We start from the raw sequence: 14,940 nt of genomic DNA, 5'->3' as shown, positions 1-14,940 counted from the left end.
TAAGGTGTTAGTAGTAGGTAGGTGGTGTGATTTTGCTTTAAAAGTCATACCATCATCTGGCATGACACTACTATTTGCATAATAAGCCACATATTTCTACTTTGTTTGCCAAACGTAGAAAATTATGTTTATAAGATGCTATGAAAATTTAGGGAAAAAAATTCTCTCCCACAAGCAAAATGCCTCTTTGAAAGATCTGCCTGTAAATGTTTCATATGTTTATGAGGAAACCTGAAGAAGTTAGTGACCCATATGAAGTATGCAAATTTTTGTAATCCTTTAATTAAATTTATGATGAGTTTGTGTTGCTAACTAGGATTTTGCAATGAACAGTTTCTACACCGAAATGTGTGTCATCACTGAATAAGACTAAAATCTATAATAAAACCCAGTAAGATAATGTCAGCCAAGAAATGAAAATAAAATAAAAATTTTAAAAGCATTAAAACTTTATACGTTCTTACTCAAAGGAATTTCTCATTTTTCAAGTTTTGCTAGTAGAATGATAAAACATTGTAAAATCTTATAGTGTTGCAGAGAATAAAATAAGAGAGGAATAATGATAGTATTGAAAGCGAACCGTGCACATGGTGGTAGAGAGCAGAGTGCAGACTGAAAATGGGAATAAGAGTAGAGGGTGTCCATAGTAAGTGAATAACACTCTCCAACGCCATAAAATATGAACATATACTATTAATACACCAGGGAACTTAGATATGAAAAGAAAGAACCAAAATTGTTCTCAGCAACCCTGCCTAGATGTCCAAACCACATCTATGCTTTCAGTTCTGCCAAGAAGGAGAAGATGAGGGAAGGTGAGGAAGTAAGACAGAGGAAATCTAGAAAGAGTAATTTTCTTCAGCTGCAAGTGATAAAAACCTTGCATCAAATACGAAGAAAGGAAGACAATAAGCAAACTCATTATCTCACACAACGTGAAGCCCGCAGGTAGGGAGACTCAAGGTTTGGTAGCCAGGGCTCCAGATCAATGGCTCAGCGGTTCTGTTGGCTTGTTTCCTAAAATACCCTCAGAACGGACTGATATTGAAGTGTAGCATATGAGAAAAATTTCTTGTATTTATTTATACCTCTTAGGTGGATGCATTCGGACCCTGACTCTGACACTCAGTAAGTGTTTGACCCTGGGTAGGTTACTTGACTTCTCTGAAACTCAGATTCCATTTTTTAAATCTGAAGATGGTGTTCTTTTCAACTTTATAATAGATATACATGTAAAGTGCTTAAAATAGTGACTGTCACATAAATCTCCCAAAAAGATTAGTAATGATGGTGATGGCTATGGTGATGGTGATTCCTTTGTCACTCAGAGGATTTAGATAGGTTTCTGTCCTGTGGCAGACATTGATGTGGACAGAAAAATGGTGTACATGTGGAAAGTTGCATATGTCTTTCTAGAGCTTAATCAGTACTTCACCACAATGACCCCTAAATACACGTTCACACCCAAACACTCTGTCAGTGGAGATATTAGGTACTTGGTATCTGGGATTTAAGTGCAATAGCTTCAGCTCCTCCATCTATAGTCCAAAGTAGGCACCGAAGGTCTCAGCAGTAACCTGGCGGAGATGGCATAAGCATTTCTCGTTTCCCATGAAGCCCGTGTGCCTTTCTTCCGTCCGTGATCTCTTTGTGCTTCACCCAGCTGACTTTTCTGTGGTATGTGTGGCCTTTTAAAAATCTTTTCTTATCATTTCCTTATAAAGTTTCACACTTTCTTTTCTGAGCCATCTTTACCACTTGTCTCTGTTGTGGACCTTTCTCCCATACCTAGCAATGACTTCTTCTCCAAAACATATTTATAAAAATTACATTTGCATTAAGTTTGTTTTTGCTTAGCCAAGTGGAAAATATTTAAGCTATATATGATGGGTGAGGGAATTTTTTCACAATGAAAGATAACAATAATAATAAAAACAACAACCATAATACTAAAGGAATAATAAGATTAATAATTTTAAAAATCCTGGATAAAGAAAATACATTGTAGAAGTAGAAACAAATGCATTTGGAAGTTAGCAATCTGATGCCATGCAGAAAATACCATGATAAAACTATACTCCTTAATCAACCTGTAAAAAAAATGATCAAAATTTAGATTTCCAGAATTCTTTTGAATGATTCAAATATAGATCATAACTTTGGGAATTGGGTTGAAGGACAATATTCAGGCCAAAGCAATTGTTTATTTTCATTGAAATAATATTTCAAACTACTAAAAATGTGATTAAGAACCTGAGAAATGATTCACTTAGCTAAATGGCTTGCCCGGTTCACTGACACCATGAGATCTAAGCTCATGTAAGTTTTATAAAGGCTGGGATTTTTAATTTTGTTTCACAGTTATATTTCTAACACGGAAGTGGATGTGGAATATGGTAGGTACTAAATAAATATTTGTTGGAGGACTTAAAGAAAACGATCATGTTTTTAAATTTAGGGTTAGAATACATCTTGACTATCCCTAAATTTCCAGGTTATGTTATCTCCTGTATTTTTATAATCAATATATCTAAAACTTTATATAGATTCAGACATACAAACAACTTGCAAGAATAGTACAAAGAATTCCCGTATACTCTTCAATCAGATTCCCCAAATACTGGCACGCACTCTTTCTGCATTCATACAATACATACAAATGCTGAAATATTTAGGAGTAAAGGACAATCATAACCATAGTGTAATTACCAAAAAAGGAAATTACCATTGACACAATATTAGTTCATCTGAAGACCTTATTCAAATTTCGCCAATTGTCCCTATAATGTCCTGTATAGAGAAACAAACCCCTGAATCATGTGTTGCACAGTTATAAAGTCTCTTTATCTCCTTTAATCGGGAAGAGTTTCAGTCTTTCCTTGTCTTTTATGACCTTGACTTCTTTCTGATGAGTACAGATCAGCTATTTTATGGAAAGTATCTCAATTTGGGTTTGTCTGATGTTTTCTTGTGATTAGATTCAGGTTATACATTTTACGGCAGGAATACCATAGTCATGTTATTATCACACTAGGGTTCACATGATGTTGAATTTCCCCACAGCTACTTTTGTTAACTTGGGTCGTTTGGTTAATGCATTAGTTTTCTATTGCTGCTGTAACAAATTACCACAAATGGCTTAAAAGAACACACATTTATTATATTACGGCTCTGTATGTCAGAAGTCAGACGTGGGTCACACTGGGCTAAAATCAAGGTGTTGGTAGGGCTGTTTTCCTTCTGGAGGCTCGAAGGGAGAATTGTTTCCTTGCCTTTTGCAGTTTCTAGAGGCTACACACATTCCTTGGCTCATGGTTCCTTCCTCCATCTTCAAAGCCAGCGACATTTCATCTCTAACCTTTTCTCTGTAGTCATGTCTCCCTCTGACCACAGCTGCGAAAGATTCTCCACTTTTAAGGATTCGTGTGATTAGATTGGATCTACCTGGATAAACCAATATAATCTCCCATCTCTAGGTCCTTAACCTTAACCACATCTGCAAAATCCCTTTTTTCATGTAAGGAACAGACACATGTTCTGGGGTTTAGGACATGGACATCCTTGGGGGAGGCATTATTATGCCTGCCGTCTATAAGGTAGTGTTTGCCATGTTTCTTCACTGTGAAGTTACTATTTCCCCCTTTGCATTTGATCATTGTATTGTGGGAGATAGTTTGAGAGTATGTAAATATCTTGTTACTTGTTAAACTTTCACACACTAGTTTTAGTAGCCGTTGATGATTCGTGCCTTGGATCTGAAACATTACTTTTTCCTCACATTGTCCAATCTTTTAAGGAATTAAGGGCTGCCTTCGGACCATGTATTTTGATGAGGTTGCCACCAGTTCAGATCCTGAGATAAAGATGTGGGTGGAAATAATTCATTTGGAATGTGATCCCAGGAAATGCAGAGAGGGAGTGGGGAAGAGAGACAAGTAAAGGAGGAAATCCAATGAAGGATGTATTAATGAGCAGTATACTCTTGTGGGAAAGTAGTGCTTAACTTCCCAGGGACCCTCTAAGGGCCTGTATAGAACACGCTTCAGAATTGCCCCACCAATGAATGAAGATGTTGGGGTATTTATCTTTCATCTCTGTATCTCTGATGGTATTAACTCTCCATCACCTCTGGCTGGCATGCTCAAGTGCCCAGAAAAAGCCCTTGGTCAGAGAGACCCAAGTGCTTGAGCCAGGAAGCCCTAAGCATGTACAGGAACTGTCAACCAAAGATACAGGGGATCTCCAGATTGGTGGAGGGGATATGGGTGGGGCAACTGAGAGTGTCTTTTATACTTTAATTCATTGGTACTGTTAGTGATGAAAATAAATCTTTAATAATATTCTCCATAGCCTTCCAGAGTCCTGATCAGCTTATTCTAATCTCAAGTAAAATCTATTTTATCTCCTAGATCATTTCAATGGCTCTCTTATAGGAGCTAGAATCGTTGACCTTTAGAGATGGACAGAATCCAAGAGGTATCAAGGTCAACTTGTATTTAAAAGGGAGAAAACTGAAGTCTAGGAATTCCCAGAGATGCCTGCCATCCCACAGCTGTTAGTGGCAGTATTATGATAAAAATGTGGGTTCCTGACTTTCTTATTAGAATAAAGTTTACATATGTGACCAAAACACTAAAAGAAACTTTTATGGGTATATTTTGCTAATTAGAGAGGGAATATTTTCCTGATAATCTTTTTATACTCTGTAATCAGTATATCTTTTCTGGGTAGACATTAAAAATAAAAAGTTAATTTATTTTTTTCAAAAGCAACAGTATACTTGTCTTTAGGCTTTTTACTCAGAAAGGCCTGGGGAACTTGAAAGCATGTTCAGTTCTACTATTTGAGCGTAACAGCAAGAAATATTCCAAGAGCAACAAGACTGTGTGCAACAGTAGGATAACGTTTTATTTCACATATAATGATTTTAGTTACTATGTTGCCTTTTTTTTTCTTTTTTTTTTTTCTAATTTTTTGTTTATTGCAGTAACATTGGTTTATAACATTGTAAAAGTTTCAGGTGTACATCATTGTACTTCTATTTCTGCATAGATTACATCATGTTCACCACCAAAATACTAATTACAACCCATCACCACACACATGTACCGAATTATCCCTTTCACCCTCCTCCCTCCCCCCTTCCCCTCTGGTAACCACCAATCCAATCTCTGTCCCTATGTGTTTGTTTATTGTTGTTATTATCTACTACTTACTGAAGGAAATCATACGGTATTTGACCTTCTCCCTCTGACTTATTTCACTTTGCATTATACCCTCAATGTCCATCCATGTTGTCACAAATGGCTGGATTTCATCGTTTCTTATGGCTGAGTAGTATTCCATTGTGTATAGAGGATACAGAAGAACGGATCTGTGAGCTGGAAGAAAGACTAGAAGAAATTACCCAAGGTGAACAGGTAAAAGAGAAAAGAATTAAAAAGAGTGAGGACAGTCTAAGGGACCTCTGGGACAACATCAAGCGCACTAACGTCCTGTGTTATAGGTGTCCCGGAAGGAGAAGAGCGAGACAAGGGGGCAGAGAATCTATTTCAAGAAATAATAGATGAAAACTTCCCTAACCTAAGGAAGGAAACAGATATCCAGGTACAGGAAGCACAGAGAGCCCCAAACAAGATAAACCCAAAGAGGCCCACACCAAGACACATCATAATCAAAATGTCCAGAATTAAAGATAAAGAGAGAACTATGTTGCCTTTTAAGCTGCAGTTATTCGTTGCTTTGGTTCTGTTATCTTGTGGCAAGTCGACAATGTCATGGTAACCCTGATCCTGCATAGCTGGTGATAGCTAATAATCCTTCAGCTCAGTAGCATAGAATATTAGTTTCTCTAGATACATTTTTCATAGAGTAACCTTTGGTCATCTCAAAACTAAAATGAGTAAAATGTCAAATTAGACTTATAGAAAATATAAACAATAGACATCTCCAAACAATATCAATTATATTTCAGGTTAGGACAGCGGTTAAAGTACAGGCGTGGAATTCAAATGGCTGGAACTTTTGTCAACTGTATGACTGTGAACGAGTTTTCTAGCCTCTGTAAGCATCAGTTTTCCCATCTCTAAAATGGGGCTGATAACAGTACATGCCTCTCAAGATTGTTGAGAAGATTAAATGACAGGATCTATGAAACATGTTTAGCACATGTAATGAATTCTTGATAAATATTAACTGTTAGTATCATGAATATTAGAGCAGTGCCACACACAACTAAGACAAACATTCGCAGATAATTTGGTGATGGAAGGCAGATGTGCTACAGCGGTGAGGAAAGCAAGGTTGAAAACACTTCATAAACTTTGCTACTCTAAAGTAACTGAAATACTATGAGGTCAGGATTTTGATAGCATTTTGGAAGAAGGGTTACCTCAGGCTTAATTTCACTTAGATAAAATTCAAATTATTAATTTATGTGATAAAAATTCCCGGCCTGTATCTTAAATATTTCCAGCAGTTTTGGGTACAAGAGAAATGGGAGCAATATACCTTTCTGCCAACATCCCATGAAATAGGCATAAAAAAGCACTGACGTTCGAGTTAGTCAGGGGAATAAAAGAGGACTGTTGCTTGGAAGTAGGGTAATGTGTAAACAGTGATTTTAAATGCCTCAGGGCCCAGACAGATGATAAGAGTCAAGTCAGCCTTCAGGTAGATAATAGGGAATCATGGGACTGTGGTAAATGAGACCAATAGGCCCTATCCAAAGGTTTTCAAAACTACACAAATATACTAACACACCAAATAAAGCAGCTGTGTGGACCAAATTCAGCTCACACAGCAAGAGTTTGGACCTCTTGTGAGTCTCAAAACTATTTTTTTCTAGTAAACTGTAATTTCTCTAAGAGGTTTGTAACAACAAGAACAGTTCACTAATAGTAAAAACACCCAGGCCTTTCTTTAGCCAGGGGAAGTTGTTGGAATGGACAAAAATACAACTTCTGAGACTCAGTTTCCTCATATACCAATGGTATGTGCTACATTCTTTACTAAATTTCAAAAAAGTTTCTTTGATACTATTTGTCACAAAATTCTTTCTGAGTACTCTACTAACATTTTTTTAATTGAATTTCCATGGGGGAAAAAAGAGAATATTTTCCATATTGGAAGATCATAGATAATTATAGACCTAAGTACTTCCTTAGAACCTTGTAAATTTTAAATTTTAAAAAAATTCCAAATTCATTTTTATTTTTACCTGGGTAATGCATGCATATCATTAAAATCAAATATGTTTTTAATGAAAACTGCGTTCTCATTTTTCTCCCACCCTCACTTCCTTATGCACCTCTCATTCCAGGCACACTCCCCAGATGCAACACACCTAATCCCTTTCCATGTTTTCTCTGGAATTTACCTCCATATTTCTAAAAAATGTGCTTCAACTGCTGTTTCTTAATTTATCACATTTAGACATTTCCAATGTTGCTTTATTAACATTTAAACTTTCCTTATATCTTCTTTACTCACATTTTTTGACAAATATTTTCTGGGCACCTACTATGTGCTGAGTGTTTTCTAGGCTCTGGGAACACAGAAGACTAAAACAATGTCTTCTCATGACGCTTCTATTCTAGTAAGGGGGGTGCATGCTAAAGGAGTATAGGTGATATGAGAACAACAGGCAGGACACAGTGCGATGGGAGTGGGAAGTTTTTCCTCTTCACAATTTCTCAATATAATTAATCAAAATACTTTCTACTTAATCAAATAGTGTATTTTGATATACTTCCTTTCTCATATCACTTTTTGTTTTTCCAGACATTCATAATGGCCTTGTTATTACATTTGCTTGTTTTTCTGGATATCTATCAGTATTTTTCTCCAAATGCTCCAAGAGATCTCTCACAAGTCTATTGCTATATTTTCCCCAAGTGATCAACCATAATTCTCAATACTCTGTTTCCAAGATTCCTTCCTCCCCCAGCTATCCGTCCTTTCTCTTCAGCTTCAACTATTGCTCTCAAATGTGTGTGCTCCTTGTCATTCTGGGACGTTGTTTCACCGTTGTCTTGAACCACCTTTTTCCTGGTTGGCTGTTTCCCTCTTTCTCACTTTACTCCTTCCCTTTTGCTAGAGCACATCTTCCAGGGACTTCTTTATAAAACAGACACAGGAGGTAAACTATTTTAATCATTGCATGTCTGGCTATATGATTAATCCGCCTTCTCCAAACCTGCACCCTCCTACTTCATTAAATGACCATTCTATCCTTCTATTTGTTCAGACATCCCGGACTTCTCTCTCTCTCTTAATGCTCCACATGTAATCCATCCATAAACAAATCCCGTTGGCCTTCAAAAGAGATCTAGAATCTGACCACTTCATGCCATCTCCACTGGTTAGCGCTGTGTTACAAGCCACCATTATCTCTCACCTTAATTGTTCTAATCACCTTCCACTTGCTTCTGCCCTTGTTCTCTTTCAGTCAATTCTCAAAAAAGCATCCAGGTAATCCTTTTAAAACCTATGTCGATATGCCTTTCTGTTCAGAAGTCTTCAGTGGCTTCCATTCTCACTGGTAGTAAAAGCCAAAATCCCCCCCACGGCCAACAGTGCCCTATGTGATCAGCTCTTGGTCTCATCTCCTACAGCTCTCCCTCTTGCTTACTCTACTTAAGCAATACTGGCCTCCTTGAACTGAGTGGAACATTCCCGACATGCTCCCATCTCAGAGTTCACTCCACTATAACTTTCTTCTAATCCCTGCTTAAATGTAAGCTTCTCTGAACATCTTTTCTGTACAACAAATTTACAACCTGAAAACCTGCAAACTGCTCCTCAAAACACCCAATCTCAATTCTCTGATTGACTTTTCTCCATATTACTTACCATCCTATGGTATTCTCTATAATTTACTTATGTATTTTGTTTACTGTCTACAGTCTACCCACTAAAATGTAATCCTTATGAGAGCAGGAGTTTTTAAAAAAATAATTTGTTTACTTTTATCTTAAGTAACGAGGTACTCACTATTTTTTTTTTAATTTTTTGTTTATTGCAGTAACACTGGTTTATAACATTGTATAAATTTCAGGTGTACATCATTATACTTCTATTTCTGCATAGATTACATCATGTTCACCACCCAAATACTAATTACAACCCATCACCACACACATGTGCCGAATTATCCCTTTCACCCTCCTCCCTCCCCCCTTCCCCTCTGGTAACCACCAATCCAATCTCTGTCCCTATGTGTTTGTTTGTTTGTTTTTATTTGTTAAATTGATGTAAAAATGATTGGATGTTTGGATTTGCATAAAATTCATGGTTGAAAACAAGTTTTTTTCAACATTTTTGCTGACATTTCTTTATTAGGTGCTGTTTTTGAGAAGCCTGGTTGCAGTCTGATTACCATTCCTCTGTTTTTCTACTCTTAGAATTTTCTCTTTATTTTCTCTTTTTCTTGGTATTATGACAAATTTTCATTTATTATGCTGGTCACTCAAAGAGTTCTTTCATTTGAAAGACTATATCCTTCAGTTAGGAATGTTCCCTGGTTTGTTTCTTTAATAATTTCTCTCCCATTTTTCCCATTTGTTTCTCTGTGGTATACCTATTCAACAGATATTGGACTGCCTACATTGACTCTCTAATTTTCTTATCTTTTTTCCCTCCTCTTTTCCATCTCATGATTTTTTCTTTTCTCTTTTTTTTTTGATGAGGAAGATTAGCCCTGAGCTAACATCCATTGCCAATCCTCCTCTTTTTTATTTTTTAACTGAGGAAGATTGGCCCCGGGCTAATGTCCGTGCCCATCTCCCTCTACTTTATATGTAGGACGCCTGTCACAGCATGGCTTGATAAGCGGTATGTAGGTCCGCGTGTGGGATCCGAACCTGTGAACTCTGGGCCACCAGAGCAGAGCGTGCAAACTTAGCCACTATGCCACTGGGCCAGCCCCCAAATGATATTTTTTCTTTTCCTTTTTTGGGAGATTACTTGACATTATCTTCTAGCCTGTTTCGTTAATTTAGGAATCCATTCTTCCATTCTCTTGCAAATAACAAGAGTGTGGTAGCTTAAACAAAAATTCTTTTTCTTTCTTTTTCCTTTTGCTTCTCATGATGTAAGAAGTCTGGGTCTAGGCAGTCCAAAACTGAAACAAGCTCAATGATGTCATCATGTATAGAGGCTTTTTTCATCTTTTTGGATACAGTTCTTAAGGATCTTTATCTATGTTGCAGACAGGAAAAAGGAAGAAGGTAGACAGAGAAGGGTAGGAAATGAAGTGTAAGAGAATGATAACAAAGGAGTTTTCTTCTATGGAGGTAATGCCTATATCCCAGTGAAACCAGCAAATAGTTAGCCATTGATAATTAAGCAGCTAGTAACTATGGGGGATGGGAATGCGCCACCTCAAAATATGTCTCTGCCTGAAAGACACTTTGGCCCCCACCCCCACTAACTGACCAAAAGAGTCTGGGATGGGAGGCCTGCCCCCAGAACAGGCCATCACCGTAGACAGCTCCGGGCGTCTGGGAGGGTCTTTGCTAAGCCCATTCTTAGTTCTGGTTATGCTTTGTAAGAGACATTTACATTTGTCAAGGAAATCGCCGTTTGTAAAGGTATCTTCTTCCCTGTACCAGGAAGAAGGGAGAGATGGCCTTACCTAGAAACTTATCAGAATGGAAGGTGAGGACTTAAATCTGCATGATAAACTTACCCATTGTTAACTGTGTTGTTTAGGCAATATGCTATCTTACTCCCACTAGGTTCCTATAGGTAACATCCCCCTGCAGCCTGGGTCACCATGCTAATGGGTGTTTGAGATATTTTTTTCGGGAATTGGAACCCCTTGTCCACTTCAGGCCGGTTGAGATCACCAACCCATCGACTGGGCCCATGCAGACATATGTCTGATGTGTCTGCTAAGCGACCTTTTGACATCAAGAGGTTGGAACAACACCCTCAGGGCATGCTAACACCGCCATTCTGTGAACATGCGTCCTACGAAGAGGCATGAAGCCTGACTACGCTTACGCAGATCATCAATGACCTCATCTCTCCTCACCTCCAACCATTTCAGACCACCTTGCCCCCTACCCCGTAAATATCCCTGAGTCCCTATTTTCAGGGAAGCAAATTTGAGATTCATTCCCCCATTTCCTCACTTGGCAGCCTTGTGATTAATAAATACTCTCTCTCTGCTGCAATCTCGTTGTCTCAGTGTTTGGCTTTCTGGGCGGCAGACAAAAACGGACCTGTGTGGTAACACCAGCCTAAATAGCAAAAGAGAAAAAACAGAAAAAAGAGACTTTGGAGAGAAAATATCATTTTTACCACAAATTCTATTGCCTCATTTTTAGCTATCAGATTTGAAATTTCTTCTAGCTCTTTCTTGTTTTCTGATATTCCTTTTCCTTAAATTACTGTCCTTATTTAACCTATCAAGTGCCACTTCTTATTTTAGCATATTGTCATAATGATAGAATTTTTATTTTCATTTTCTTTGTATTATATCTCTTACATATTTTCTTTCTGCAACAAGTTTTTCTTTTTTTTTTCATTGGCTAATTTGTTTTTAATCTATTTCTTCTGTGTTAGAAAATTGCCTCCAATATGTGGTGATCCTTGTTGATCTTTCTGTATTTAAGGCACTAGAAAATCAACTGATATCTCAATATACATGGGAATTGTTGATAGAAGTTTCCTCTAGAGCAGTTGGCAAACTTTTTCTGAGAATGGACTGAGAGTAATATTTTAGGCCTCATGGGGCACATGCTCTCTGTTACAGCCACTCCACTCTGTTGTTGTAGAGTGAGAATAGCCATAAACAATTGCAAATGAATGAGGATGGCTGATTTCCAATAAAAGTGTATACACAAAAACAGGCTGCAGGCCAGATTTGGCCTATAGAACATAGTTCTAGAGTAATTAAGTGAGGAACTGTGTTTCCCTTATCAGTAAGCATTTTCTCTATGGATATTCAGTTTCTCTAGAAAAGAAAACTCTAATTTCCTGTCTGAGGGTGTATGAGTGCTGTGTTGAGACACTAGTATTCCTCAATATTTAGTCTTGCAGGCAGCTCTCACTTTTAGGTTATACACCTCTCCCATCCTCCAAGAATATAGATTCTCTGATGTTTGTTTTCTCTACAGAAAATCCTCTAGCATCCAAAAGTTTTGTGATTGGGATATTCACCTGACTGCTTCACCTCAGTCCTCCACACTAGCTGTTACCACCAAGTCCTATGCCCTCCAGCATTCTGCAAATATACTTGCTAGGCATCAGTATCTCCCTCTGTAACACTTAGGTTTTACCTTCTTTAGCTTCCCTTAATGAGATATAACTCTCCCACCTGCCTTTCCTCTTTCAAAAATTGGATGACATATCCTGTCCATTGTTATCCTCTCTTCTAGTCTCAATTTCTTTCTGGGTTTATAAAGTTTTCAATTCCTTTACTGTCATTTTATTGGAGTTTCAGGAGGGAACAGAGATAAATGCACATACTCAGCCATATTTACCAAGAGGTATGTGGGTTCTTTTTATAAAATAGCAAGGCTCACGTAATATTGGAAGTGAAATGGAAAAATAGAGAACACTCAAGGTATGATAGCCAGAGGGAATATTTAATTGTAGTACACAAGAAATATCATAACATTCACATTTCTGCACATCACTGCATCTGTTTTTGGCCAGGATTCAGTCTGCAGTTTAAAATTCATCTCCAGAATTTGAGTATGATAAAAACATTTCCATCAAAGCATCTTGATTAGAACAAACAAAATATATTACATAAGCAAATGAGAATCTGGCACAGAGCATAGAAACCACACCTTGATATTTGTAGGGTGAATTCATTCCATGGTCGTGGAGAACTAGGGGAAGGATTGTGCAGAGCACATTGGAGAGAAGCAAAGCCTCATTAATAACATAATTGATTATTATTTTATCTTAAAAGTCAACATGAAAAATTGCATTTGTAGAATGTGCAATTTTTTGCATACTTTAATATTCATTAAAATAAATATCCCATTGCAAAGCATTTTTGAAACCAGAGAAGAGGAGCAACAGAACATAGATAGAAAAAGAAAAATATAATTGGTGAGAACTGAAGAGAGACAGTTATCTTAAGTATACCTGTTTCAGGATATTCAATAATTCCTCATTCATTAGTGATGTGACATATATTTATTATGGACACAATATAATCAGAAAGATAACATGGTATATTGGAAAAACCAGTGACTGGAACCAACCACAGCCGGCAGTTCACATCCAAGGTTAAGCATATATACTATCTATTATGTGGGAAAATTATTTAAAAATCATTCATCTTTATGTTCTCACTTTTTTAAAACATTGAAAAAATATTTCTTTTATTTGGTTGTAGTAAAAATTAATGAAGTGACCTATGGTATGTGCCAGCAAGTCATCTATGTGTTCAATATAGCATAGTTGAGTGGAGAGATGGACACACTCTGGATATTAGAGCTAGATCTCTAGACCCCACCTTGTTAATGTAGTTGTTAATCTGTGGCCTCAAACAGCAAACTTGTTAAGTAGCACCTTTTGCAGAATATTGCTTTAACACAACTCATTCCTGTCTGGATGTTCTACATGGTAGAATTTATTAGTGCTTAGTACAGTGTCTGGTACATAATAAATACTCAAGAAATACTTGCTGATTTAATTGGATTTGACTTTTGTTCTTTCCTTAGTCTAATTTAATAACATCCCCAAAACAACCAAGAGCTCGATTTGACCAAGTCATTTACACTCTTTGTCCATTGGTTCCTTTGGAGGCTTTGCAACCTGATTTGCAAATATAGATTTTTATAAAGAAATGTCATTAATATTGAAAACATCCTCTTCAATTATTTAAAAGCACTAATGAATGCAAGTCTCAGGGAAGAAGCATTTTAGTTGTCTCATAATTAGTCTAATATAATGTCCATTTGATTGAAGAGACAAGTTATAGGATTCATTAAAATATACACAAGCCCTAATGACAATATAGAAATATCAAGACCTATATTATACTTATACAAAAAAAAAAAAACAACTTACTTTGAGGTAATTTGAGTCAGCACTCTTAACACTTCAACAGATACACTTTTTTCCTATACATTTTCTCTGACACTGTGGCCTCAATACTGTCTGTTTCCAGGCAACCTTGGCAGGATCTTAAATTTTTCCATATTTTCTGTGTACACTTCCAAAAGTGCTCTCTCTTTTATCTATGTGGTTCCTAATGCTTGTCACTTCTTGGTCTTCAAGACAAGATAGACAAGGGCTTGATCATGTGTAGCTCTTTTCTTGTTGACCTCTCTACTTTTCACTAATTAAGTAAAAACATTGCTTCTAAAATGAATTTCTCAAACACTTTGTCCTCATAACTCCTCTAATCAAAATCCTGAACTGTGTAGAACATTCTTTCCACCATAGTCAAATTAAACTTAAATAGGTTCAACTGTTGCTTTTCCACATTCTCAACCTGATAACGTCAATTTAATCAACAGACTGTGGAATATGTTATTCTTTCATCCTATCTCATAAAAATATGTCTTTTGAGGGGCTGGCCTGGTGGTGTAGTGGTTAAGTTTGCAGGCTCCACTTCAGCGGCCCAGGGTTCGCAGGTTTGGATCCCTGGTGCGGAGCTACACACCACTCATCAAGCCATGCTGTGGCTTCCATATACAAAGTAGAGAAAGACTGGCACAGATGTTGGCTCAAAGACAATCTTCCTCAGCAAAAAGAGGAAGATTGGCAACAGATATTATCTCAGGGCCAGTCTTCTTCACACACACACAAAAATGTCTTTTGAGTTTCTCCTGAGGTAAGCACAACTTTATATGAAACTTGTATTATTTTTTTTACATTTATAAGTTAAAGTTGCATGTAGTTTTTCTTACATGAATTAATTACATTCATATTTCATACAATGGTTTTCCTTTATTTTATAAATTCCAT

This window comes from Diceros bicornis, chromosome X, assembly GCF_020826845.1.
Source record: "Diceros bicornis minor isolate mBicDic1 chromosome X, mDicBic1.mat.cur, whole genome shotgun sequence".
Classification (NCBI taxonomy): Eukaryota; Metazoa; Chordata; class Mammalia; order Perissodactyla; family Rhinocerotidae; genus Diceros; species Diceros bicornis.
This window is presented reverse-complemented; position numbering follows the sequence as displayed.